The following is a 27,659-nucleotide window of genomic DNA, read 5'->3' on the forward strand; positions in this document are numbered from 1 at the left end:
CTGTAAACAGGGATGTTTTCTTAAGTATGTGGATCTGAAGAATTCTTATTTATGTAGGGAAAAGGTCATTGCACTATTGTATAACCAATTTTAAAAGGAAATCTAGAATTGTACTAAAACCAGGCGTTTTGGAGCTAATAATAAGTTTACTTTTCATTGCACTTGGTCGTTTATCTCAAGTGGTTGGGACGGCCGGCTTATTGCCTCCCCACCCGGATTCGACTCTCACTGCATGTTGAGCTGTTCCACAGCATATTGTACCTATTCCGCTTCGCTGCTCCACAGCATATCGTGTCAATCACGCTTCTTGTAAATATGTTATAATGTATAATTGTGATTATCAGGTTTATCAAGCTTCTTCAAGAGGGACTAACCCCCCCTCTATTTTGATACAATTTGTAGGTTCGTAGTTAACTCATTGGTGTTAATTTTATTATGAATTATTTCTGTCTAATTAGTATAGATAATGGATGCCAGCATTATTGTTGATTTCGTGTTCCATGTTACTTGATGTTCTATAAAGTTATCTTTGCAGGTGTATATAGGTTTGAATTAGAATTAATTATTGAAATTAAAGAGACCTAAATAAAGTTGTTAATAACTATTTATCAGTTCAACTTTATTGTTGAAGAATTTTGATTTATGTACAGAAAAGTTCATTGCACTATTGTATGACCAACTAAAAGGAATTCTAGATCTGTATTAAAACAAGGCATTTTGGAGCTAATAATAAGTTTATTTTTCATTGCACTATTGTACAATTTGTAGGTTTGTAGTTAACTCGTTGGTGTTAATTTTATTATGAATTATTTCTGTCTAATTAGTATAGATAATGGATGCCAGCATTATTGTTGATTTCTTGTTCTATGTTAGTTGATGTTCTATAAAGTTATCTTTGCAAGTGTATATAGGTTTGAATTAGAATTAATTATTGGAATTAAAGAGACCTAAATAAAGTTGTTGATAATATTTATCAGTTCTACTTTATTGTTGAAGAATTCTTATTTATGTACGGAAAAGGTCATTGCACTATTGTATGACCAATTCTAAAAGGAATTCTAGATCTGTATTAAAACAAGGCATTTTGGAGCTAATAATAAGTTTACTTTTCATTGCACTGTTGTACAATTTGAAGGTTCGTAGTTAACTCGTTGGTGTTAATTTTATTATGAATTATTTCTGTCTAATTAGTATAGATAATGGATGCCAGCATTATTGTTGATTTCTTGTTCTATGATAGTTGATGTTCTATAAAGTTATCTTTGCAGGTGTATATAGTCTTGAATTAGAATTAATTATTGCAATTAAAGAGACCTAAATAAAGTTGTTGATAACTATTTATCAATTCAACTTTATTGTTGAAGAATTCTGATTTATGTACGGAAAAGGTCATTGCACTATTGTATGACCAATTCTAAAAGGAATTCTAGATCTGTATTAAAACAAGGCATTTTGGAGCTAATAATAAGTTTACTTTTCATTGCACTATTGTACAATTTATAGATTCATAGTTAACTCGTTGGTGTTAATTTTATTATGAATTATTTATGTCTAATTAGTATAGATAATGGATGCCGGTGTTATTGTTGATTTCTTGTTCTATGTTAGTTGATGTTCTATAAAGTTATCTTTGTAGGTGTATATAGGTTTGAATTAGAATTAATTATTGGAATTAAAGAGACCTAAATAAAGTAGTTGATAACTATTTATCATATCAACTTTATTGTTGTTTTGTTATAGTTATCGTTGCATAAAGTGAATTATTTCCTAATGCATTGATACATCTAATTTCGAATTCATTCACTTATTATTGGGTTCAAATATATACATGAGGTGTTCCGGTAACTATTTATTTTGATCATTGTTATTTCATATTCGCATAAATTCTTACAAGTTATAAGAACTATTTTTATAATTTGTTAGGCACACTTTAAATCTTGTACTCAATTACATCTTTTCCCCTTCTTCTTTTTCATCTTGCTCTTGATTCATACAAGGATCTATATTCTTTCCTCATCAAGATATATTAGTTTTATTTTATTGTTTGCATTTTAGATTAAGTCTGCATCTACATTTTGGACATTTTTAGCAAACTCTCCTTTCGTAGGAGGAAACCCCAACGTGGCTTTTTTGAGCCCTTGTTTCAACAAAGGGTTACCTTCTTCGAGCAGTTATAAGAAGGTAACTCCTTCTCTTATGTCTACTGATAACAGCAAGTAATAAGATACATTAGCAGATAAAACATCGTGTATATATTTTTGTACATATATATATTAGGTTAGATTAGATTAGTATTTATTTTAGGCCAATTTTAGGATAAGGGTAACTAGACCCATTTAACCAGTCAGAACCACCAACCCAAATGAAAAATAGTCTAACTTGGGGCTCTAACCGGGTGGTCTCCTTAATGTTGATGAGGTCATTTTTGGCCATCAACATTTTTGGCGCTATAAGGAATCATGCCCAAAAAAGAACTTGAATCTTTGTCTAAATTGTGATATGACAATGAGAGTAAAATTTTCGTTTTAGATCATCTTTGTCAATTTGTGAATAAATGTAATTCTTTTGACATCACTAATGACAATAAAATTTGCAGGTTATTTACTCTCACATTCCAAGGACGGATTCGCAAATGGTTCAAAACTCCACCAGCTCGGTTCATTCATTCATGGAACCATTTTATGAAGGTTTTACTGTTAACCCATCAGAATTGCAATTATGAAAATTTGTGTTTAGAAATTGAGAATCTTTTTATGCATGTTGATGAATCTCTTGATGAATTTTATAATAGGTTTATGTCACTTTGTTTTAGATTTCACCTTGAAGATTTTCCCTCAAAAATGATTTAATTGAATGGTTTACTGCTCTTGTACTTAATAATCCTAACAAAACAAATAGTTCAGAGTAGGAAATGCAAGAACCTCCATCAGTTACTATTTATTCTAATTCTATACAACCTATTGATGAATATGAGATTGTATCACCACCATAATCTTTAGGAGTTTGTTTCATGCATTTTCATAATTCAAAAAATTATTATAAAGATCCAAATCTAAAATCTAAAAATTTTCCTAAAACATCTTTTGATGCTTGTGGGCAAGAACTAGGCTCAATAGAATTAGAAACACCAAATTTCATCGATGGAAAAATGAAAAATTATGTTTATTCTGAAACTAATCTTGAAATAATTCAATCTTGTTTTACTCAAGATTTTCCTAACAATCAAAATTATCTTGTAGAAGATGTTTCATCTTTTAATGATGAAAATCATTCAATTTTTATTGAAGCATATAATCCTTTATATTCAGGAAATCATTACTGCATGTATCCAGATTTGTTTTCAGATTTGAATACATCTAATCATGATTTAGGTAATCTTGATGTACAAACTCTTATTTCAGATTCTAGTGAAGAAGAAATTTGTAAAAATGAACCATGTTATGTGAGCTTAATTCAAGATGAATCTAAAAATGATATCTATATTGAATCTTTTGCTTATCCTTTTAATAATTATAAAGATTCAAATCAGTGTCATGATTTTCCAGAGAAAGAGGTAGCCTTTGATGATTATCCCGATTTTAATGATATTGAATTAGTTTTAACACAAAGTGATATTCACCCATTTCCATATTCTCATGTTCTCTCTTCATTACATTTTCTTAAGAACAAATCTAATATCATTCATTTTGATTGTGTTAATTTTGAGTTACTTGATTCACTACAAGTTTATGACGAGATTCATGATCATTTTTCATTGATTCACTACAAGTTTCTGACAAGATTAATGATCATTTTCCATTGGAAGCTTGTTGTGATAAAATTTTGACAAAACAATTTGCCTTCCCTTTTAATGAATCTGTTGTTATAAATAAGAATTGGTCCAAAAGTTTCCCTACTAATTTTAGATTTAGTAAATGAGATGATATTGTACATATGACAATTACCTTGAAGAATCAAACTCATTTTTCCCTCTCGTATATCTATCAGTATCCTTCATGGGAAAAGGGTATTCCCTTGAAATTTTTTAGGGCTAACATAAATTAATTTGATCTTATAAAGCCTTTAGAAGCAAATATTAATTAGATTCTTCGAGGTATCTTCAATAATTCTTTTAAATGTACATATCAGGATAGAATTTACTTTTGGCTAGAAGAATCATATATAGGAAGTTTCTTGTAAATAGATTTATTTTATTGTCTTTATTAGAGATAGATATACTTAAGTTTTATTTTACTTTACATAGCTTAGTATTGATTATATTCTTATTACTAACTCATGTTGTGTATATGACTGCAGGATTAAAATAGCTTGATTGGCTCCATTGGAAATGTGATTATACTTAGTCTTGTTTATTTTTGTAGGATAAAGTAGGAGTAGCAATAATTTAGTTTAGTCTTCTTTTCTTTCTGTTTTTTAAATTGGGGTAGTTGTTGAATAAGCAAGTGACAAGCTTTTTACAGTGATTCACCTTAATTTTTAAAGAAAAAATGGAAAATAGTGAAAGTATGTATCTGAAATTTTCAAGCACACCACAATATTCATGTTGATATTTTATTAGTATGCTTGTTATCAATCATTGGTGGCTCTCTTTCATAGGATTTATGTATGCCTTAGTTTAACTTGAATAAAAAGATGGCTTATGACCATATGCAAATATTGAGGAAAATACAGTCTTTTCTTGCCTATTTTATATATCCTCCTTGGGAGAATGTCAAGATCTACAAGGTAAATTTGCATTCAAATTCTTCCAGGTATGGTACATGTGTTGATCTTCAACTTTCGTTAGGTTTTATTTCAGCTCTCATTTTCTCTTTTAGTCACATTATGTTTCTCATCTTTGTTGTGTGAAAATTTGGACGCCCAAATTACCACTGCAACAACTGATAATGTTTCTTCTATTTGTTAATTACTGAACAAAATTATTTATTATTTCTTATAGTAAACACTGAAACTAATACATTCCATCCTTCACCATTTAAATCAAATGCGGAAATAAGTAATTGAACAAGAAAGAAATACAATATATCTACACAATTATTTTTGGACAAAAGTCCCCAGAAAACCCAGTGTGGGAAAATTGGTGCAACATCTTAGGGTTTTATTATTATGCACTAGTAGTTTCTGAATACAATCTATAGATGCCTTCCTAGCTATCCAATAAAGAGAATATCACTGTAATAGAGATAAGTGATATTACCTCACACTATCACTAGAGATCCTAGTTGATCCAGCGACTGAATGGATTGCCCCTGGCTGCCTCTGTGATGCCTCTGCGTAGTCACTGTGTTAACCCAGTGTCACATCCTCTAGGGACAACGTCACTCCTCCCGGCTGATTGATTTCCCTATAATATTCTGACCTTTTCTCTCCTGGTCTCACACCCCGACTTCTAGCTACAGAAATCAATCCCCCCAACAAATTTAAGATCTCCTTAAGACTCTGCACCACCTCTACGTCAACCTCTTCTAACTCTGCATTGTCTCTCCCAGATCTCCCTTTACCTCCTCTGTTGAGTATTCCTGTATCAAGAGAATTCTCCAACCGAAACTATCCCTGCCCCTCACTGCAAAAGCTCACTTCAAATTTCTCACCGACAACTGTTGTGCTTCAAAAATTCAATCTTTTGAACTCTACTCAATGTGTTCACCAAGTGCTTATCAATGTCCCTCTTATAATCCTCAAGTTGAGAACCAATGGCCCAGATTAGATTCTAATCAATGGCTCAAATCATTTGGACTCGATCTTCGTCTTCTTCTATAAGTTTCACCCACAGTTCAAATTGATATTATTTTAATCTCCTACGTTTATACTTAGGTACCCATTAAAAATAATTAATTATTTCAATAAAATATCTCCGAGTGGAATTTCCCAAAACGATTTCTGGGTATTGGAGAATGCATGTGTTTAAGCCTCCCTACAAATTTTGAGAGTTATAGCACATCCTTAACTCTGTCGAGGATCATTCTCTTTGTCTTCTCCATTTCTCCCTTGTACTTTTTGAGTGGATCTGGATCCACGGGCACAGCTACAACACTGTCGATGTAGGCCTTGAGAAAATGTTCATCCAGAAGGCATGACATCCTTGCCTTCTAGGTCACATAGTTGGATGCACCATCCAACCGATCCTAATCTCTCAAGCCACTGGCTGCCATTTCTGCCACTTGAAAAAGTCAAATGACCTCCTCTCTCCTGTTGCTACTCAGCAAATGAGAATTCTCTAAGGAAGAAATTCCCTCAAGTGTCTCTTCTTTCTTCTGACGTCTTTCTACCCGAGAACTGCCTGCAGAAAACTAGGTCACACTAGGAACCCCTCTTCGCGGAAGCTTTTGATATGATGCTCCCTCGACCACTGACAAATCTCAATCTGGAAATCCTACCTCTCTATCGACTCACTCAGAGAGAGATTTACCATGAAAATCTTGCCCTCCTAGCTTGAACTGCGCACTTCCTCTGGGGATTCTATTTTTTGCCTATGCATCACTTCAACTTCCCTTCTTCCTTCAGCACTGGGCTCTTCCGGCACTGCTCTCTTGTTTCACCTACAGCTCTGATACCATGTGAAAATTTGGATGCCCAAATTTCTACTGCAACAACTGATTATGTTTCTTCTATTTGTTAATTACTGAACAAAATTATTTATTATTTCCTACAGTAAAAACTGAAACTAATACATTGTAGCCTTCATCATTGAAATAAATTTCAGAAACAAGAAATTGAACAAGTAAGAAATACAACATATCTACATAGTTATTTTTGGACAAAAGTCCCCGAAAAAACCCAGTGTGGAGAATATCTGGTGCAGAGAATATCACTGATAGAGAGATAAGTGAGATTACCTCTCAATATCACCATAGATCCTGGTTGATCCAGCCATTAAATGGATTGCCCTTGGTTGCCTCTGCGTAGTCACTGCGTCATCCCAACGTCATAGCCTCTAAGGATAACGTCGCTCCTCTAGGTTGATCAATTTTCCTCTGAGATTCTAACTTTTTCTCTCTCGGTCTCACACCCCAGATTCCAACTACAGAAATCAATCCCCCCACCAAATTTCGGATCTCCTCAAGGCTCTTTGCTACCTTTGCATCAGCCTACACTACCTCTGTTTGGCCCTACGTTAGCCTCTTCTGGCTCTGAGCTGCCTCTCACATATCTCTCTCTACCTCCTCTACTGAGTATTCCAAGATCAATGAGAATTCTCCAACCAGAACTATCCCTACCCCTCACTGCAAAATCTCACTTTGAATTTCTCACCGGAAACTGCTCTGCTTCATAAATTTGATCTTCTGAACTCTACTTGATGTGTTCATCAAGTGCTTATTGATGTCCCTCTTATAATCCTCAAGTTGAGAACTAATAGCCCATATTAGATTCTAATAAATGGATTGGATCATTTGGACTCGATCTTCGTCTTCTTCTAGAAGTTTCACCCACAGTTTATATTAATACCCATTAATTATTTTAATAAAATTGCCTCTGGGTGGAATTTCCCAAAACGATATCTAGGTATTAGAGAATTCTTGTGTCTAAGCCTCCCTGTAAATTTTGAGACTTAGAGAAAATTTGATGCTACCATAAATCAACATGTTGTTCTTCTTCTTGTAGGTCTTCATTGACTTAATTGGAGACTTGACTTTGCTAGTAGATTAAATTGGCTTTAGAATAAAGCAGTTGTGAAAAACCTTAATTCTGAAAAGGAGTAATCATCAAGACACAATCAGGGAAGTTTCCTTTTCCTTTCCAAGTTTTGCTTATTATATTTCTAATACTCTTTCGAAACTTATTTTAAGTCTTATCTCAAAAAAATTGATCATAGGATCTTGTAAGTTTGATTTTGAACCAATATTTGTGAAAGAAAGTAAACCCCTATGTTACACTGTATTTTGTCACACCTCCCGCACTTTCGTGTGACACACCCCAAAGTGCCCGAAACATGACCATCATGCAGTGTACTCATTCATATATGCAGCTTAGATCCTCCCTAAGACATTGATTGGAAAATGCCTTGATCTTTCCTTGAAGGAAATATCTCTAAAACCCTAATTTGAGAATCATCGCTCTTATGAGACTGAAAACTACGATGGTCGCCTATTGCACTATGCCAGACCTGTGATGTCATCGCTCTTTTTGCTTGTATACCTGCAATGATCTCAAAAAGGCAATTTTCCCAAAGAAGATGAGAAGCTTTGTGATCTAGAAGCTTCCAGAGCAGTGAGCTGGAGGTTGTTCGGCATAGGTGAGGTCGAGTTCTCCCAACTTGACCTCTTGGTCTTATCCCTATGAGCTACCTCCTTGATATGAGGGCCTACTCCTATCTTTGGAGAGATCCTAACTCCCTTTCCCTGCCTATATATTCATCTTTTTCCATCCCCAAATGGTTGGTCTTTGTCTATTTTCACCCTTATGCTAAGATTGGGCCTATATGCTACTCATTTGGCTTGGAGAAGGAGTGCTTGGAGAGCTTAGCTTGGACTTGGACATTCATTCAAGGAGAGCCTATTAACATCAAGGCTTGGTTGTATGTGTTAGTGTCAGTCTTTACAGCCATCCTCCAGTGATCAAATGTGCTCTTACATAGTGATTTTGAAGTGTCAAGGTCAAATTTTGTCATTTCAGTGAGTCTTCAAGCAAAATTTGGTCACTAGCTATTAGGTCTAGGGTTTGCCCAAATGTCAATCTATGTCACTATCCAGCTGAGTCTATCATCATTCATAGGGCTGTCATTATCATGTCAGTGTCTAATGGGTCATTTGATACCTTGTTCATGCTTCAGTTGCGCCCAGGCAAGGTCATTTCCCTCTCTTAGGGTTTTGAAGGCAGTTTCTCTTGGGCGGACAAATCATCGGCAAAACTTGTTTCCTGATGTTCATACACCTTCCCCTATCCTTAATGTACCTTATCAAACACTTCCCAACACTCAGATCCCCCAAATTCCTCATTTTTGCACAAACCCTAATTTCTAGCTACAACCTGGCAATTTTCTAGGTTGGGCCTGTGTTTCACTCTTTTGAACCCGTTCCTCTCACTCAATCTCTGAGATTCCACTTTCCCCTGCTTCCTAACATCCCTCCCTACTCCCAAAAATTTCCTAAAGAATTTAGAAGCCCCTTATCCCCTTCATTTCACTCCATTTCGACAAAATTCCTTGTTTCACACATCGGGGCAAGTTTCACTAAAATGATGGTTCTGAGCAATAAAAGATGACTTTTGCAAAACTGAGAGAGGTTTTTGTCCACAACATGCCACGGAAGAGAAACCTCCTTCATTTTTTGCACAGGTGTCATGGTTTGAGAGAAATGTCAAGAATACCGTTGCCTCAGGAGAATCAAAGGCACCTCTGAAGTGACCTTGGGAAAATCAAGTTTTCTCCTAGCTTGGTTGGCCAAATGACTTTCTTGATATGTAAAATGATAACTAGACACAAAGATATTTCCAATTAGCTATCATGAGCTCAATTTGGGGTTGAGGAAGGCATTCAAAAGTTGACTGCAACAGAACTTTTCCTTGAGGCAGCCTCATTGGGCACTTTTTGACCAGTCTTGGGAGATTTGATTTTTGACAGGTAAAATCAACTCCAAATTGAAAAATTCCAGTTGGGTTGGAAATTAGACTCAAATACCTTTCCAACGAGCTATCCTGCACCTTATTTGGACACCGGGAAGGCCTTCAACCAGAGCTGCAAAGGGGCACGACCACTCAGGATCAGGGGCGCGACCACTCAGGGAAAATTGCCAGATTTGACCATTTCGGCCAGCAAAACACTGTTTTTACTCTTGGATGACTTTTGGGCATGTAAATAAGAAACTTTGGTGTAATTTTCATGGCACATGGATACATTTACTCTCCTTTGACACTTCTAGAACTTTCTTTGATGTAAATAGTGAAAATTTAATGCATGGATTAGTTTCCTAAGTTTTAGAGGCAAGTTGTTTTGACTGCCTATTATCTAGTTCTTAGTTTAGAATTAGTTCAAACTGCTCCTAGGAAGCTGAGCTCGACCCCTAGAGGTGGGGAAAGGAGTTAGATCAGCTATATGATGCCTTCTCATCCTCATTTTGATGGTTGGACTCTTGTGGGAGAAAGCTGTATTGTATATTGTACATCTATCTCTGCAATTTAAGGAAAAGGAAGGCCAGGGTTTTGCAGACATCATTGTGGATTCTTGTGGATTGTTGTGTTGATGGTGTGTTCTCTACATGTTATTGTAAGTGTGTTTATGTGTTCCATCTCTTTCTTTGCTGCTAATTGAACAGATGAAGTGATAAAGTTTGAATTCATGCATGCCATGCTCAGCTTTTAATTTTGTTCAATATCTATGTTTTCCACTGTCTAAAGAGGATTCAAAGTTGTTGTTTGCCCTCTTTAGCTCCTCCTCTATCATTCCTGATCATTCATCTCAGATTAAGGCATCAGCACTCACTCCTACCTTGCCCCAAAGATCCCCCTGCAAAGACTGAGCCCAATCCCCGCACCCTGAATTGCACTCCCTCAAATTGCCACCAAAGACCCCAAAAATCTTTAAATCAACCCCCCTTATCAATTTACTAGCCTAAAATCTTTATTCCTAATTGGTCAGCTTATCATATTGAAAGATCTACCGAATCTGACCCGAGAGAGCCTTCTCATACCTCGTAGGGCTAGCTACGAGGTGAAATGGTTTGATGTTGCCTTGAAGGTTTACCTTCCTCAGCCTAGGGTGAAATCTCAAGCGCTAACAGTATGCTTCCTCCTTTATTCTATTAATATACAATTGTTGGTTCATTTTCCACAAATGTGTATGTTTATGTATCATTTGTCTTAACGCTCCTTGATCTATTAAGTAGGTTAATTTTGAATATGTTATTTCTATTTTCATGCCTTGTTGTGTCTTGATCCCTTATGCAGGTTCATAAACATTGTGAGCAACAGGAATGAGCTCGTGGCGCAAGTGATTCAAGGTCTTCAATAAAGGAAGACGTGATAGCATCAAAACGAGGTAGGCCATCTTCTTCATCTCTCTTTTCAATTGTAACTTAGGAAAGTGTCTAGTAGATTGTCACGTAGGTTGCTAGTCCCACTCATTAGGCTAGAGGGATCGTCTCTGTCCGCAGAGAGGATTACCTAGACAACAAAATGGTGACTCTGTTGGGGAAGCTATAACCCTTTCTATTCAGTCCTTCACTTTGAATTTGTGATGAGTTTGACCAAACGTCAGTTTTCTAGCTTGTTTGCTTTTCTGTAACTATTTTCACTTGCTGGTGATTACTTGAGGACATTGAGTTTTGTCTGGTCTTGAAGATTTTTTATTTTTCCTTCTTTTTCTCACCCATCGTGGGTTTACCTCTCACAGTCGCGATTTCATCGTGGCGTCTTTAATTACAGTCATGATTATTACGCTTTCATCATTGTTTTTCCTTTAACAGAGGCAATGATCCTAGAGCATGAGAGAAATTAGGGTTTTTCTTCTTGTCCTCAGTCTTTTTGTCCTTTATCAGTGATTTTCCAAAGTGTCTATGGTGTGTTTATCCTAATTATCATGCTTGATTGACTGCAATTGTCTCTTGATTTGGTTTTTCATGTGCTTGGCGCTTTTTTGCTTCTTAAGGTTTCTAGGGTTTCCATCTCACCCTCCACTCTTTGATTGATCTGCCTCTCAGAGATTGATCACTCTTGTTCAAGAGTCTTCTATATCAGGACATCTTTTACAAGTGCTTTTGGTTCTTTAGTGTGAAATTATTTTCATTAGTGTCGAATCATATTGATGCTTTGAAGATCATTTTACTTCCATTGTCAAGCATAGATCACAAATTGTTTGCTTTGGTTGAATTGAAAGAAAGTGCTTGTTATCATTCTTATGTTTCGGAAAGTGAAAGTGTATATCGTTTAAGTATTTTCGAGACATTTCTTGCATTCAAACCATAAAGTGAAAGAGATTTTCATGATTAGTGAATTGTTTTCATTTCCCTTTACTTTTTGCATTCGTTTGCATTGATTGAATTAAAGTGAAAGGAAAATCATTATTGCATCTTTAGTGAAAAGAAAAAGATTTTCATTTCTATGGCATTGAATTTGTTAGTAGGATGGAAGAATTATATTTCATTTTTACATATTACATTAAAAAAAATTGTGTTGATGATTTTTGGAATTGTTTGATGCATTGATTGGTTGTTTCTCTTCCTTTGTTATAATATCCTTCATTGAATTAAAGTTTTCATTTTCATCATTTAGTTGCATTTTAGGAATAGGTGACATCGTTGAGCCCTCAAAACTGAAACTTAATTCAAGATTAACTTAAAATTTACCTCAATTAACCTAAGGAGCATTTGTCACTTAACGCAAATATATAGAGGTCTAGGCTAGAGACATGTTTCGGCATCTTAAAACATAGCATATGTCTTTAACTACCTACAGTGTATCCCGGGGGTGAAATCTCATCCCAGTATGGAAGTATAGAGAAGGTTCTCCAGTACTTTCAGGTATATCGTAGGCACTTCAATATGAAAAGTATATAGGGATGCTCTCATCGAGTGGTTTTGCATTAAATATCTCTAACACGGACTTGTGCTCCCCATACCGTCGTGTATATATTAGGAGACCCCATTAGGTTGCTATCCTTTAGCCACAGGTAACTGAGCCAGTCACCTTGTAAATGTGATACACTGAACACAGCATTCAAGGAGATTGGTTGCCATACGTTAAGTCCTTGGCTTCGGCTAGGGTGTATATTACGATTCACGGATACTTGGTAAACCCTATTGCCTATATTTTACCCATTTTGATTTATTTTTTATTTCATGTCAATAAAATTAATTGCCAACGATAACATGTCAAACCCATGCAGTTGCTTCTTGGCCCAATATTGAGTAAATCCTTGTAAATTTTAATTTTAATCATCCCTCAATGAATCTCCTCTCCTTCTTCTACTCTTGAGAGAAATTCATTGTGGTTGAACCATTTAGTTCACCCCAAAGTTTCCCTTCGTTGTTTGATACTGAAGGGTCTTCGCAAGGAGTTCATCCGGAACTTCCTCAATTACTTGAACTTGGGATTGTCCCAAGCATCCAACCCCTTGCTTCTTTTCCACCACCTTTGGATTCCTTGTCACCTCAAGAATCTGATCCATCGAATCTGTTATTTGATCCTATTGTGATATCTCCTTAGCATCCTTATAGTCCTTGCAATCAACTTGGTGTCCCTTTGGAGTTATCTCCTCATACATCTAATATTCCTCCTCGCCAGTTGTTTCCTCCCATGGATTCAAAAGGTGAGATCCCAACCTCTCCTCCAAGTCATTCGGAAGTTTCCGCTACTCATACTCCTCATGTTGATGATGAATAAGGCTATGAATTTTCTGTAGAAGGCTTTCCTTTTGTGGGAAGAGTCCCATCTCACACACTTCCTAGAACTAGTGGACCTATGTTTCCACCTGGTTATACAACCTTAGCTAAGTTAGTTTCAGGAACTCCTAGTGCTTCATATTTGTATCAAAATCCTATTTGGTCGTCAAATTCCATGCCCACTATTGGTCTATTTGTTCCAATTTCAACCTCTCATATTCCTGTACAAATTATTGTTATGTCAGTTCCCATTCAACCAATGATTCCATATCAACCTATATTGTCGTTTCAATTTCCCATTCCGGTACAACAATTGTTTCAGGTCAAGCTTCTGTAAGTTCCTCCACCCCTCCGTCAAGTGGACTGAATGTACCACCGTGTGGGGGGGGGGATCCGAACATTCCTCTTGTGTCAAGTGGAACCCATGTGAGTGGATCACAAACTCACATGGTTGGAGTCAATCAACCTTATTTTGGTGGTATTCCTAACCCTCTTGATCCATCCAGGTGGAGTAATATCCAGTATCAACAACCTTACACGGCTTAGATTCCACTCCAACAGGCTTATGTCCTATATGGTTCACAAGATTTAAAAAATCCACCTTACCTTCCATAAGCAGGAGCCTATGTCCAGCCTAGTCAATCCGCTATTCCTGGTGGATATGGTCAGATCCAATTCAAAAATTATCAATACCCACAGGGTATCTCTAAGATAACTGTCCAACAACCCTTACAGCAACAAGGGTAGTTGTTACAGCAGTAAGGGAAACCTTCGCAGCAACAAGGACAACCTTTGCAACAGTATCAACGGCCTTTGTAATAGAAACCACGGTTTGTTCAACATCCTACTCAACCTTTGTATCCACAAGGCCAGCCTTTGCAATAGCAAGGCCAGCCTTTGCAGTAGCAAGGACAACCTTTGTAGTAGCAAGGTTAACCTTTGCAGCAGTAAGATCATCTTGTCTATCAACAAGGTCAATCCTTACATACACAAGGTCAACCCCTACAATAGAAGGGCCAATCTCTTCAAGTCCGGGGTCAACAGGTCCAACAACCTTACAATTTTTATGTCGCGTATAATGCTTATCAACGGCCTATGGTAGGTCAATATCAAACCTACCCTGGACAAAATCTGCCTATGGTCAAGGTTCATTTCAGTGGGGGCAAAATCAAGTTCCATATCATCAAAATCCTCTATTGTGGGGGCAGAATCCTTACCATCAAGGTTGGAACCCACAGTTTGGGCCTCCTCAAGGGCCTTACATGTCGCTTAATCCGCAATTGTCATTTTTAGCCACAATGGAACTGCCTAATGTCTCGAGGCTCATTAATGATCCTATTCTTCATTCACCTTACTAGCCTCTAATTCATACTAAAATTCCAAGCAATTTTCCTAAGTTCGAAGGAAAACCTAAAGAGGACCCTTAAGCCCATGTAACGACATATCTCTTATGGTGCTCTTCAAATTCTTACGTTGACGATTCTATCCGTCTGCAACTCTTTCAGAGAACCTTAATAGGTGCTGCCGCAAAATGGTATGTCGAGTTACATCAAGGTGCCTATGGTGATTTTAAATCTTTAGATACTGTGGTGCTAACATATCTTAAGCAAGATACTGTGACGCATATTTCCGATCATATCCACGAATGGAGACGTCAGCGTCACCTCATAAAATTCAATATTCCTGATGAGTTGTTAAATGAATGGTTCACAAAATCATTTGTAAACAAAATTTCTAAAGATATAGTGATGGGTGGTTGTGTTACTGAAGACCAAGCTATTGCTCGTGCCCAATATTTAGACTTAGTCTATTCCTAATCTGGCACGTTATATGAGATGTTTTCTGATGCTCCAATACCATCTTTGGACCCGACATCTTCAAAGTCTCCTGATGTACCACCTATTGACGGTATAATTGATTCAGTGTCCTAGACCTCCACTAAGACTTCTTCAAAGCAAAAGTTTGTTTCATATATTGGTTCCAATCATCCTTCGGAAAATTCGTCAAATCCTAGTAAAACCTATGAGGTCCATGTCATCCAGTCTATTGCGGCAGATAAAGCCTTGAAAGGTTAGAAAAAGGGTAAAGGTAAAGCCAAATCAAATACCCCAAAATAGGATCCACCCAAGTCATTTACTGATGATGCTTCTAACCGAAAGCTGAAATATCCTTGCCTCATTTGTGAGGAAGACCATTATACCAAGGATTGTCCACGATGTGCTAAATTTAATTGTTTATTCAAACGGACTCTACTTGTTTTGAAATGATCCAAAAAGGATCTAGAATAGACTTCTAAGTCTAAAAATGTTCCTCACAGAGGAAAATGAAAGTCAAGGGATGCTCTTGGAAATAGTCCCATTGCATAGATCTCTTCAATTTGAATCTAATTAAATTTGAATGGGCTAAAATGGACTTCGTATGAAGAAGTTATTGTAATAAGAAGTTTACCCGTTGTCCTTTGAAAAGGAGGCAAATTCTTACAAAAATGAGCTTAAGGCCTTATATGGAAAAATCGCATCGGAAGGGTTAAAACGAGGACTTAGACTAAAGGCGAAAGGACTCCCCCGATAGCGATCTCTGATATATCTCATCGGAGGTAGGCCTTAGCACGATATCGGGACCCAGGCGGAGCCGATTGTGATATGCAATGATCGGCGTCGCCGATCGGTGATCAGAGGAGATAGCACTAAGGGCCATGTGACGTGTGACTTGTGATTGCGATGATCGGATCGGTGGGTCAGCGTCGGCATGTTCCATGGTATATGGAATAGCTATATGATATGTGTGATATCAACCGTCAGATCCGAAAAAGAATGGACGGTCCTAATTTGATCTGTGATCCCCAATACAAAGGGCCAATGCACATTGCGATATGTGACTTGCGATATGCCGATAAAAGGTAGACCCGATGGGTTTATAAACATGATTGAATAATATTTGAAATCCGTTTTTTTCGGATTTTCTTTGCATTTCCCGTATATTGAGGTTTTGACCTCCCGCCTATGCGATTGTGATATGTTGATAAAAGGCAGACCTGATAGAGTTTATAAGCGCGATTTCATAACTTTTGAAATCTGGATTTATGGGATTTTTGTGTATTTCCCATGTATTGGGTTTTTTTGGCCATACGCCTATGTGATTATGATTTGCGATAGAATGGAGGACCCGATAGGTTTATGGATGTGATTGAAGGCCATTTGAAGTTCGGGCTTAAAGCCCATGATTTGTTTTTCCTGTGTATTTCCGTTATGCTATTGTTTCCGGGATTAAGGCAGAAGAAGGCCACTGGTTCCTTTTCAATTGAAAATTGCATCTATTCTTAAAGCGTTTTGTGCCACGCTATCAAGGGGCATTGTGGAACAAGAATGCATTATGGAAAACACATCCAGCCACAAAGACGGAAAGGAACGATTCCTCATGATTGGGGACATAGGAACGAATGGAAGCCGCAGAGTTAAAACCTATAGCCTTGTACAAATTAGACATTTCGTTAAACATATAAGTCACAGGTCATGAATGCATATTTGATCATAAATCTTTGTACTTCATCTAAGAATCACCAAGAAGGTCTAATGCCCTCTCAAGCTAGCTGCAACAACACTTCTTAGCCCATGCATTCATCAACCATTCAATAAACTACCAAATCATGAACAAGATCCATAGCTAGAGCACGCCATAGAACCATGTTTATAACCAACATATAACCAAAATAACAACCATGAAAAATTCACCATAAAATCCACATAATAACAAGTACAATTTATCATATAGCACAACAGGGAAAAGAAATTATATTAACATATGCAAAATCCAACCAAGTCAAGGACTTCCACATACCACCCAACCATAGATTAGGCTAAAACAAAACTTTCCTTCATCCAATCACCCCTATGCCATATTCCAAACATGGATGTGGGATCTCATGAGATAAACGAGAACAAAATCAAACAAGGAATCCAAAGGTTAAACCACCTCCACCCTCAAGCTATCATGATCTCACCTAAACCAGTCTAGAGATCACAAAACTAAACCAAGCTTGGATTCCTTTAAATTCCTTCACCATACCTTGAGGAAGTTTCCTGTCTCCACCCACCTATCGAGGGCTTCTAGGAGAAAACCATATCCACTCCAACCCTTGGGAATTTTCTTTGATACCACCTCACATGGTTCCAAAACCTCCCAACAATCCAAAGCTCAAACAAGAATAAATCCCAACACACCATGGTTATCCAGGAAATCACAAGGAAGGGTCGAAACCATTGTCAAACCTGACAAAACCCATGTTAATGACAGGAAAATAACCAAATAAACAAATGCATGTACCATGCATTCACATCCCAACAAGGAAATCACATATGCAACCTGTTACCTACCAAACCTTCCTGATAAAGTTTTTGATCCAACTTTCTCCTTATGCTCCCTTGTTGTCCTTTGTTTTCCTTTGCCTGTGTTTCTCCTTCCTTTGATTCCTTGCTCAATCTCTCCTCTTGGAGCTCTCTCTCTCTCTCTCTCAATTGATCAAAACCCAAAACTGACAAAAACTTGTGAACTATTTCGCTGATGCCTTTTTATTATTGATGTCTCCTTTTTCTTAATTTTACTTCATTTTTCTTCTAATTTCCTTAGCATGCAAATATGTGTCTCTTCACCTTCCTTTTCTCCTATTTTCCTTATTTCTCATAATTAAATGCCAATTATTGCCTCTTTCCATTTAGAATGCCTTTGTCAATTTCCATAGACATAAATAAACCGAAAGTGATGGCCACTATAGTATTTCCCAACATTAAACTTGGAATACGTGTCCCATGACCTTGGTATTATTTTTCCATATTATCCTTTATTACATGAAACTTTAACTCGGGGCTGTTATAATCACTAGTTGGAGAGATTTCAATGATGATTCTACACGTCCTTATAAATGCAAATATGTTTTAAGATGTTTTCATGGACAATGAAGACTACGACAAATCTATTCAAGAATGCAAAGGGGAAACCAGTGGCATCAAAGGGATTTCCATCCCCAAAGGTGTGTTGAACTTGGAGAAGTTATCCAATCCAAAAATAACATTCAAATTGATATCAAATATGAAGACAAATAGATCCACCATGATATATGATTTTCTAAATTTGGGAACTACAGAAAACCCAAAGTTTATTAATGTAGGAATTTGCTAAAAAAAAAAAAAAACTCTTACACAACCATTATTAAGGTATACATACATATTTACATGGATTTATGAAGATCTGAACACATGTGACACTCGAATTATTCAACATTTCATTCTAATCAATGGAGGAATCAATCCTTCCCAATAGAAATTGTGGAATATTCATCCAACTCTAGAGCTCTTGATACAAAGGGAACTCTAGATACCATTGAATGTTACGATCTTTTTCAAAGTTATGCATTCCACTTGGGTTTCTAATTTGGTACCTATAAGAAGGAAGTCTAAGAGATCAAACTTTGTATAGATTTTATAAATCTTAACTAGGCTTCTAACAAAGATAGCTAACATGTTCCTCCCATGGAATGTATTATTTAGCTCATCTCTAAGTTTGAAATAGATATGTGCAAGGAGGACCTTTCTTCAGAGTTCAAGACAAAGGACACATGAATGTTGCATTACTTTCTACGATTGGAGGTGTGGCAATAATGAAGAGAGATACTCCTTGGACAAGGAAAGTATGCAGTTGGTATTATGAAGAGATTCGGGATGGAGGATTGCAGGCCTATATCAAAAACCATGATTACCAACTTGAGAAAGCTTAATACTTTTGAGAGTGAGTTGATGGATCCCATGTTGTACAGGTAGCTATTAGGGTTCTTGATTTATCTAGTCAATGCCAACTAGATGCTTATTTTTTTATGAACACCCTAAGCTAGTTCATGGAGGAGTCAAGGAGGGTTCATTGGGTGGCAATGAAACATGTGCTTAGGTAATTGAGAGGTACAATGGAGTATGGACTCTGATATGTTAGAGTTGATGGTGTGCATTTGTATGGCTACATAGATTCAAATTTCATTGGGAGTGCAATGGATAGGAATAGTACTTCAGGTTCTTGTTTTAGCTTGGGATCAACTATGATCTAATGGATTAGCAAGAAGAAACACTGAATAGCACTTAGCTCAACACAAGTACATGGTTGTGATTCTAGTGAGTTGTGAGGTGATATGGACTCACAAAATTCTCATAGTTTTATGGAGCACTTGACCTGAAGTGGAAGCTTCTTACTTTATAGTTACCTTCTTTTCAGCCTTTGTCCTAGCTTGTTATGAAACCAGCTCAAGAAAAGATAGAAAAGATAGATCAACGCCTTAGAATTCAGCCTCTTCGAGGGGGAAACCTCCTTTACATTACATAAATGAACAATTCTTCGATGATTCAAATGACAAAACCTCCTTTCTATATATAGGAGTCTAAGGAGTCACAATATAATCCAGCCGACCTAACAATAATAATATAAAGCCACAAAAATAACAATAGAGGGATTCTATGGGGCACATAAATAACAATATGGGGGTAATAGGGGCACAACAATATAAATAAGGGGTATAACTACAATAGTAATGGGGTAATCACTAGTATTATAGGGACCCAACATGCCCCTCTCCTTCAAAAAAGTGTTGTCCTCAACGCTTGAGTAGTTTTGGATACTTCTGCATAAAATTCTCATCCTCCCATGTGGAATCTTCAGCGGATAAGTTCTTCCACTTGATAAGATACTCTGAAATTGATCGATTTCGTAGCTGTCGAGTTCTTGTTTCTGTGACTGCTTCCGGTTCCAATATAATTTTTCCTTCCTCGTCAAGTTCTGGCAATATTGTTTGAACTGGGAGCTTGTCACCTATAACCTTCTTTAAACATGAAACATGGAAAACTGGGTGCAATCGAGAAGCTGCAGGAAGCTCCAATTTGTATGCCATAGTACCAATCTTTTGCAACACCTTGTACGGACCATAATACTTTGGTGATAATTTATTATCCTTCTTAGCTTGCTTTAGGGACATTTGCTTATATGGTTGTAGCCGTAGGAATACCCAATCACCTACATCAAAACTTCTTTCACTGCGATGTTGATCTGCCTGTTGTTTCATTCTATTTTGTGCCAACACGAGGTTATCCTTTAAGAGTTGGAGGACTTGTTGTTGATGTTCGATGTGATGTTCCACTGCCTGAACCTTAGAATTTTCTCTTAAATATGATGTGATGGATGGTGGTTGATACCCATAAAGTGCCATAAATGGGGTCATTTTTGTTGCTGTATGGAAGGAAGTGTTATACCACCATTCAGCCAGAGGCAACCATTTGACCCATTGTGTCTGTTTATCAGATACAAAGCAACGAAGATATCCTTCCAAACATTTGTTTACTATCTCAGTTTGCCCATCAGATTGAGGATGATAAGATGAGCTATGAGCTAACTGAGTACCAAGACAAGAAAATAATTCTGTCCAAAAATTTCCAGTGAAAATGGGATCTCTGTCACTTACAATAATCTTTGGGTTTCCATGTAGCTTTTGAATTGTTTCCATAAATGCAGTAGAAACTGTACTGGCTTTAAATGGATGTGATAATGCACAAAAGTGTGCATACTTGGTAAGTCTGTCAACTACCACCATGATGACACTCTTTCCCTCAGACTTGGGTAAACCTGTGATAAAATCCATTGAAACCTCCTCCCAACGTTGGCTTGGAATGGATAAAGGTTGTAATAGACCCGGTGTCTTAATTGTTTCAACTTTATTTTGTTGGCAAACCAAACATTCCGCCACAAACTTTTGAATATCTGATTTAAGGCCATCCCAAAAAAATTCCTTCTTAACCCTGTGGTAAGTTTTTAAAAATCCTGAGTGCCCTCCTAAGGGAGAAGTGTGCAATTCCATAAGAATCTTTTGTTTTAGCTGGGAATTCTTACAGAGGTATAAGCGATCTTTGTACCATAACGAATCATTTTTCCAGCTAAATGTATCAGACGTACTGGAATCTTGTTGTAGCTTTCGAATAAGTGCCCACACTTCTTCGTCATTCTTCCATTCCTCCCTTGCTTCGTTTATCCAATCTGGTTGGATAATAGAAATGGCGCACAACAATGCTTCCACATCCTCATCCTTTCTTGAGAGTGCATCTGCCACCACATTTTGCTTCCCTTTTTTGTAGATGATTTCAAAGTCATAACCCAACATCTTTGTGACCCACTTTTGTTGCTCTTCAGAGGATAATCTTTGTTCTAAAAAGTATTTAAGGCTATCATGATCCGTTTTTACCTTGAAGTGTCTTCCCATTAGGTAGGGTCGCCATTTCTTAAGTGCATGGAGTATTGCCAACATTTCCTTCTCATAAATAGCTTTGCTTAAAAACTTTCCCTTGATTGGACGACTTTCAAAAGCAATGGGTCTTTCATCTTGCATTAGAACAGCACCAATTCCATTTCCTGAAGCATCACATTCCACAATAAAGGTTTTTGTGAAGTCCGGTGTAGCTAAGACCGGTGCTTGGCACATTGCCTCTTTAAGATGTTCAAAGGCCTTTGTTGCTTCCGGAGTCCATGAAAATGCATCTTTCTTCAATAATGTTGTTAGAGGTGCTGCTATTCTCCCATAATTCTTAACAAACTTGCGATAATACCCTGTCAACCCAAGAAATCCTCGCAGATGCTTTATGGATGTGGGGATTTTCCATTCCTTAATGGCTTTAATTTTGCTAGGGTCTACCTTAACTCCTTCATGAGATACAATATGACCCAAATATTCCACCTCCTGGACTCCAAAGAAACATTTGGATCTTTTTGCATATAATTGTTTCTCCTCCAATAGTTGTAGCACCTTGTCAACATGTTCAACATGATCCTTCCAAGACTTGCTGTAGATTAGTATATCATCAAAAAATACTAACACAAATTTTCTAAGGAATGGTTTGAAAATTGAATTCATCAAACCTTGAAATGTTGAAGGTGCATTGGTAAGGCCAAAAGGCATGACCAAAAATTCATAATGACCCTCATGAGTTCTAAATGCCGTTTTTGGAATGTCTTCAATCTTCATTCTGATTTGATGATATCCCGAACGAAGATCCAACTTGGTGAAGTAAATTGATCCATGCAATTCATCCAGTAATTCATCAATGACAGGAATGGGGAACTTATCTTTAATAGTGAGCTTGTTGAGCTCCCTATAATCCGGACACATGCGCCATGATCCATCCTTCTTGTGCACCAATACTACTGGAGCAGAGAAAGAACTTTGACTCGGTTGAATTATACCAGCCTCTAGCATTTCTGCAACCATACGTTCAATTTCACTTTTTTGGACATAGGGATATCTGTACGGCCTGATGTTTGGAGGAACACTTCCTGGAATCAGATGAATAGCATGATCATGATCACGCATAGGTGGGAGACCTTTGGGAGTCTCAAATACCTTGGAATGATTGTCCAAGACTTTTTGGAGATCTGGAGAAATAGATGATTCCGATGTGGAAACATCTAGCGAACATAATTGTGCAATTACACCTCTTTGCTCCTTTTTTAGAAGCTTTGTCATACCATTAGAGCTGATTATCTTTCCTGGTTTCCCTGCAATACCCCTTAATTCAACTTCCTTTCCTTCCATAGAAAATTTGATGAAAAGTTCTTGAAAATTAAAAGCTATTGTACCCAAGGATTGTAGCCATTGGACTCCTAGTACAACATCAGCACCTCCCATTGGAATGGAAAGCATTGGGCTAGTCAATACATATTCTCCCATGGATAGCTTGATATTATGGCACTTTCCAGAGCAATTTATTGTTCCTCCATTTGCAATCATCACTTGACACTCTGGTGCTGGATATAGGAAGCAATTCAATTCTTTTGCTACCCTACAATGAATAAAATTGTGGGTGCTTCCTGAATCAATCAACACTATTACCTTTTTCTTCTTGATTTGTCCTTCTATCTTGATGGTTTGAGGAGTGGTAATTCCCGCCAATGCATTACAAGATATGGTCGGATTTATTTGTTCTTCATCTAGGCTTTGTTCCTGGAGTATATCTTCTTCTTTTGACCTTTCTTGCTCCTTTTCTTCTTCCTCTTCACAATCTATGTAGAATAATTTCTTCTCAGCACACTTATGACCTTTAGTGTATTTGCTATCACAATTGTAACAAAGCCCTTTTGCTCTTTTTTCTTCCAATTGTTGTGGTGTCAACCTTATAGGTTGTGGAAGACTAGGGGCAACAACACTTCCGTCTTTATAGTTGTGAGTGGTATGCTTCCTGGTTGCCATAATTTTGCTTTCCATTTTTCTTGCTAACCTGAATGCCTTCTCTAATGAATCAGGTTCCCAAAGGCGAACATCATGTTGGATATTATCCTTTAAAGACCCTATGAACACATCAATCCTATGCTCCTCTGGAATATCTTTTACCCTTATGTTCAATTTTTGGAACTCCTCAATGTGCTCCATTATTGAACCCTTTTGTTTGAGACTTATCAATTGGCTAAAAAAAGTGTTGCTTTTTGTATCTTCATAATGTGCTATCAATTCTTCCGTAAAAATTGCCCAAGTGATAAATTGTTTACGAGAGCAAAGCCATTGATACCATACAAACTGATTTGGTTCCAAATATACAGTTTCCATACGTACCTTTTGTGTGTTTTGCACATTATTGAGATCGAAGAATTGCTCCATCTGTAATATCCATGTGGCGGGATCCTTGCCATCAAACTTCCTCATATCGATTTTTGGAATATGGTGAGTCTTCGATCCAACATTAGCATCTATGGAATCATGATTAACATTTCTTTTGTTCTCATCATGAGTTTCCTTTAGTACCCTTTCACCCTTAGGGACCATTTCTTGTAGCAACTTATTCATATTTATCTTCAATTCGTCCATGTCTATCTTCAAATCTATCTTCAAATCATCCATCTTAACTTCCACGTCAATCATCTTAGCTTCTACGCCTTTCTTTAAACAGTCAATCTTAGCTTCTACACCTTTCTTTAAACCATCCATCTTAGCTTCTACATCTTTTTAAACAGTCAATCTTAGCTTCTACACCTTTCTTTAAACCATCCATCTTAGCTTCTACATCTTTCTTTAAACCATCCATCTTAGCTTCTACATCTTTCTTTAAACCATCCATCTTAGATTTTGTTCCTTTTTGTGCAAGGGATAGTTGTTGCACTTGGTCTTGTAATTTTGATATATCATGTTGCATTTCTTCCTCTTCTTCATGAGTCATGCTAGAGCTTTCAGGTTCCTTACTAGGTGTTTGCATTTTCTTTCCTCGAGGCATCAGTTACCGATAATAATGCTCTACTATGCCCTTTGAATTTCTTCAAAATAAATTTTCAAACCAAGCTTAAGCAAAAATTTAAGAAAATCTACACACCTTTTTTCACTTTGTAGGAGCTCGATATTGCCTCTGATGTATCTCTATACTTTCCAATCATCTACTTCTGAATTTGTGAGCTGTAGTAGCCCTCTGTATCCTCTTTCCAATGCCACAAGTCTGACCCAAATTGGATTCTCCAAGGAAGAGTTATGTGAAATATCCCACAGTGACTGTCTTATAGACTAGTTCAGTAGAGCGAACTTGTACGACGTGCCACGAGTCACTGTTTCGACCTTTGGATCTGAAAAATGCATACAAGAAACTACAGTCCGTCCTCTTTTTATACCTTCTCACGAAATTTCAATCTGATCCCCAGAGAGAAAGTTATGACGATTTTCCCCAGGTCACCTGTTTTGAATGTAATTCAAGAGTCTACAAAAAGACCAACTTCCTCAGATCATATCTCTGCAAATATTGCGCGAAAATCTCTGAAATTTGCACCCAAGGTTCAGCGCGATTTCTTCTCAAATGGGTTTTTTTTTCAACTTCTGAAACTTCACAGAAAAAAAAGTTATAGCGAAAATGCCATGATGACCTGTTTGGAGCAGCGAAACCCTAGAATCCAAAGCTCTGATACCAAATGTTATGAAACCAGCTCAAGAAAAGATAGAAAAGATAGATCAACGCCTTAGAATTCAGCCTCTTCGAGGGGGAAACCTACTTTACATTACATAAATGAACAATTCTTCGATGATTCAAATGATAAAACCTCCTTTCTATATATAGGAGTCTAAGGAGTCACAATATAATCCAGCCGACCTAACAATAATAATATAAAGCCACAAAAATAACAATAGAGGGATTCCATGGGGCACAAAAATAACAACATGGGGGTAATAGGGGCACAACAATATAAATAAGGGGTATAACTACAATAGTAATGGGGTAATCACTAGTATTATAGGGACCCAACATAGCTCTCTTACCAAGTAGATTTGCCTCAATGCTCACTGCAATTTTCTGCATGTCTTCCAATGTGTGTGGATCTCTTTCTCTCAATTGATAGGCCATATCAGGATCGAAGCCATCAGGAAATTTAATCAATGCCAGTCCCATAGGTGGCTTTATATCAGCAGGAATTGCATTGTAAACAGAATTAAATCTAATACAATAATCTTGGACACTCTCACCAACATTCCTCTTAATGTTCTCATATTCGGAAAGGATCTGAAGAGGGTTTTTCTTTACTTCCCAGCGATCCAAGAATTGTCTTTGAAGATTAGCCAATGTAGTGATACTTGCAGCCAACAAAGCTCTGAACCACTTCCGTACTTCACCCCCAAAAGTTTGCACAAACAATCTCATTGTTACATTTTCTGCATCGATCTCGTGGAGATCAAAGAAATCACCCATTCGATCCACATGCTGCTGAGCTGTGATACTTTGAGGAGTGCCATCAAACAATGGGATTTTTCTTTGGTAGTCAGCGGGCATGGCATCCAAGTTTTGAGGCAACACAAGAGGTGCATATCGGGCAGCCATTGCTCTAGGTGGATTTACAACTAGCCTCGGGGATGTAGGAGGAGTTGGAGCAGTTGATGTGGCCAGTGTATGAGGTGTTGAAGGGGGTGAAGAAATTTTTTATGTTTGAGGTGTAGAAGGAGTGGATGGAGGTGACAACACTGCAGATTTCTGATCAGAAATGGAAGGCTGCACGAGAATGGTGGGAATGAAAGGAGGTTCAGTAGGAATTTCTGAACCAGTTGCAAGAGCGGATGAGCCAAGAGTTGCAAATGCAGACTCTAAGAATTCAGGAATGTTTGTAGCCACAATGGAAGTTTCAATTTTCAAGATATAATCATCAATTGATCTATTAGCCTTTTCAGTTTCAAGATCTTTGACAAACTTCGGATTTAGGACAGTAGAACCAACAACACTTTCAGATTTAGTCTCAAACAATGATAGATCAAAATGTTCGTCAAACTCAAGATCTTCAAGATATTCAAAAACAACCGGGCATGAATGAGATCTAAACACAGGAATCACAGAACTTTCTTGGCAAAGAATTCTTGGAATAAGATTATTCCCAAAAATCAAATGGACATTATCAACTTGTTCAGCCTATCAAATTCTAAACTTATCATCCAAAAGTCTAGAATTATCTGATGTACTAGGGAAATTTGCAAGTCAGATGTTCCGTTTATAAGACTAGACCGGAGATTGACTGAAGCAGCTTTTATCTACTTATGCACTCGCAAAGCAATGTGCAATTCGAAGGCTACCTAGCATAACTTCAGGATCCATCTGTAGTTTATAAAACAAAGAACACTAACAAATAAATAAGCTTTTTGATCCCCAGTACGGTCGCCACTATGTTAGGTTTGGAATACCGGCCACTTGAGCAATAGTCTCAGGTGTCAAGGTAAATGTCACACCTACCAAATTGACTTGGCCATTGTGAAGATGGAGTACAAACAGTCAGGCAAGTTCATGATGGTATTTAACTCTTGCCACCATCTCACAAAATTGGAAACAAGATTGATGTTGAAAGCATGTGACAGCAAGAGGACAGGCCAACAGCTCGGCAAGTGAAGTAGGCTCCTCCTGGTTATGTTTTCCACTCTTATGAGGCCTCCTTGGTGCATGCATTTCTCTAGAAGAATCACTGACTGTTTCCTCATTTCTGTCATAGGAAGAATCTGACTCCATGTTTGCCAATGTTTGAGTTTTTCTTAGATGAGTATGAAGAGATTTTATGGTGTCAATAGGTTTTTGCTGCCAAAGATATGAATGTATGAGGGACTGTGGGGGGAATGTGTAGGGACTATATATGAGAGGTGGGGAATGTTGCTGATAGGTTTTTAGGGAATAGAAGGGTTTAAGGGATGATATTTAGGGTTTGGGGGTATTTGACTAGGGTTTGGGATAGTGAGATTAGGGATTTAGGGTTAGTAGTTTAGGGATATGGGGAATGTGGAATGGGTAAATAGGAATGCAAAGGGAGGGAGAAAATGAGGTGAGGTAGTGA

This window comes from Pinus tabuliformis, chromosome 8 (genome assembly GCF_031772625.1).
Source record: "Pinus tabuliformis cultivar Carrire ecotype Pingquan chromosome 8, CPIR1, whole genome shotgun sequence".
Taxonomy (NCBI): domain Eukaryota; kingdom Viridiplantae; phylum Streptophyta; class Pinopsida; order Pinales; family Pinaceae; genus Pinus; species Pinus tabuliformis.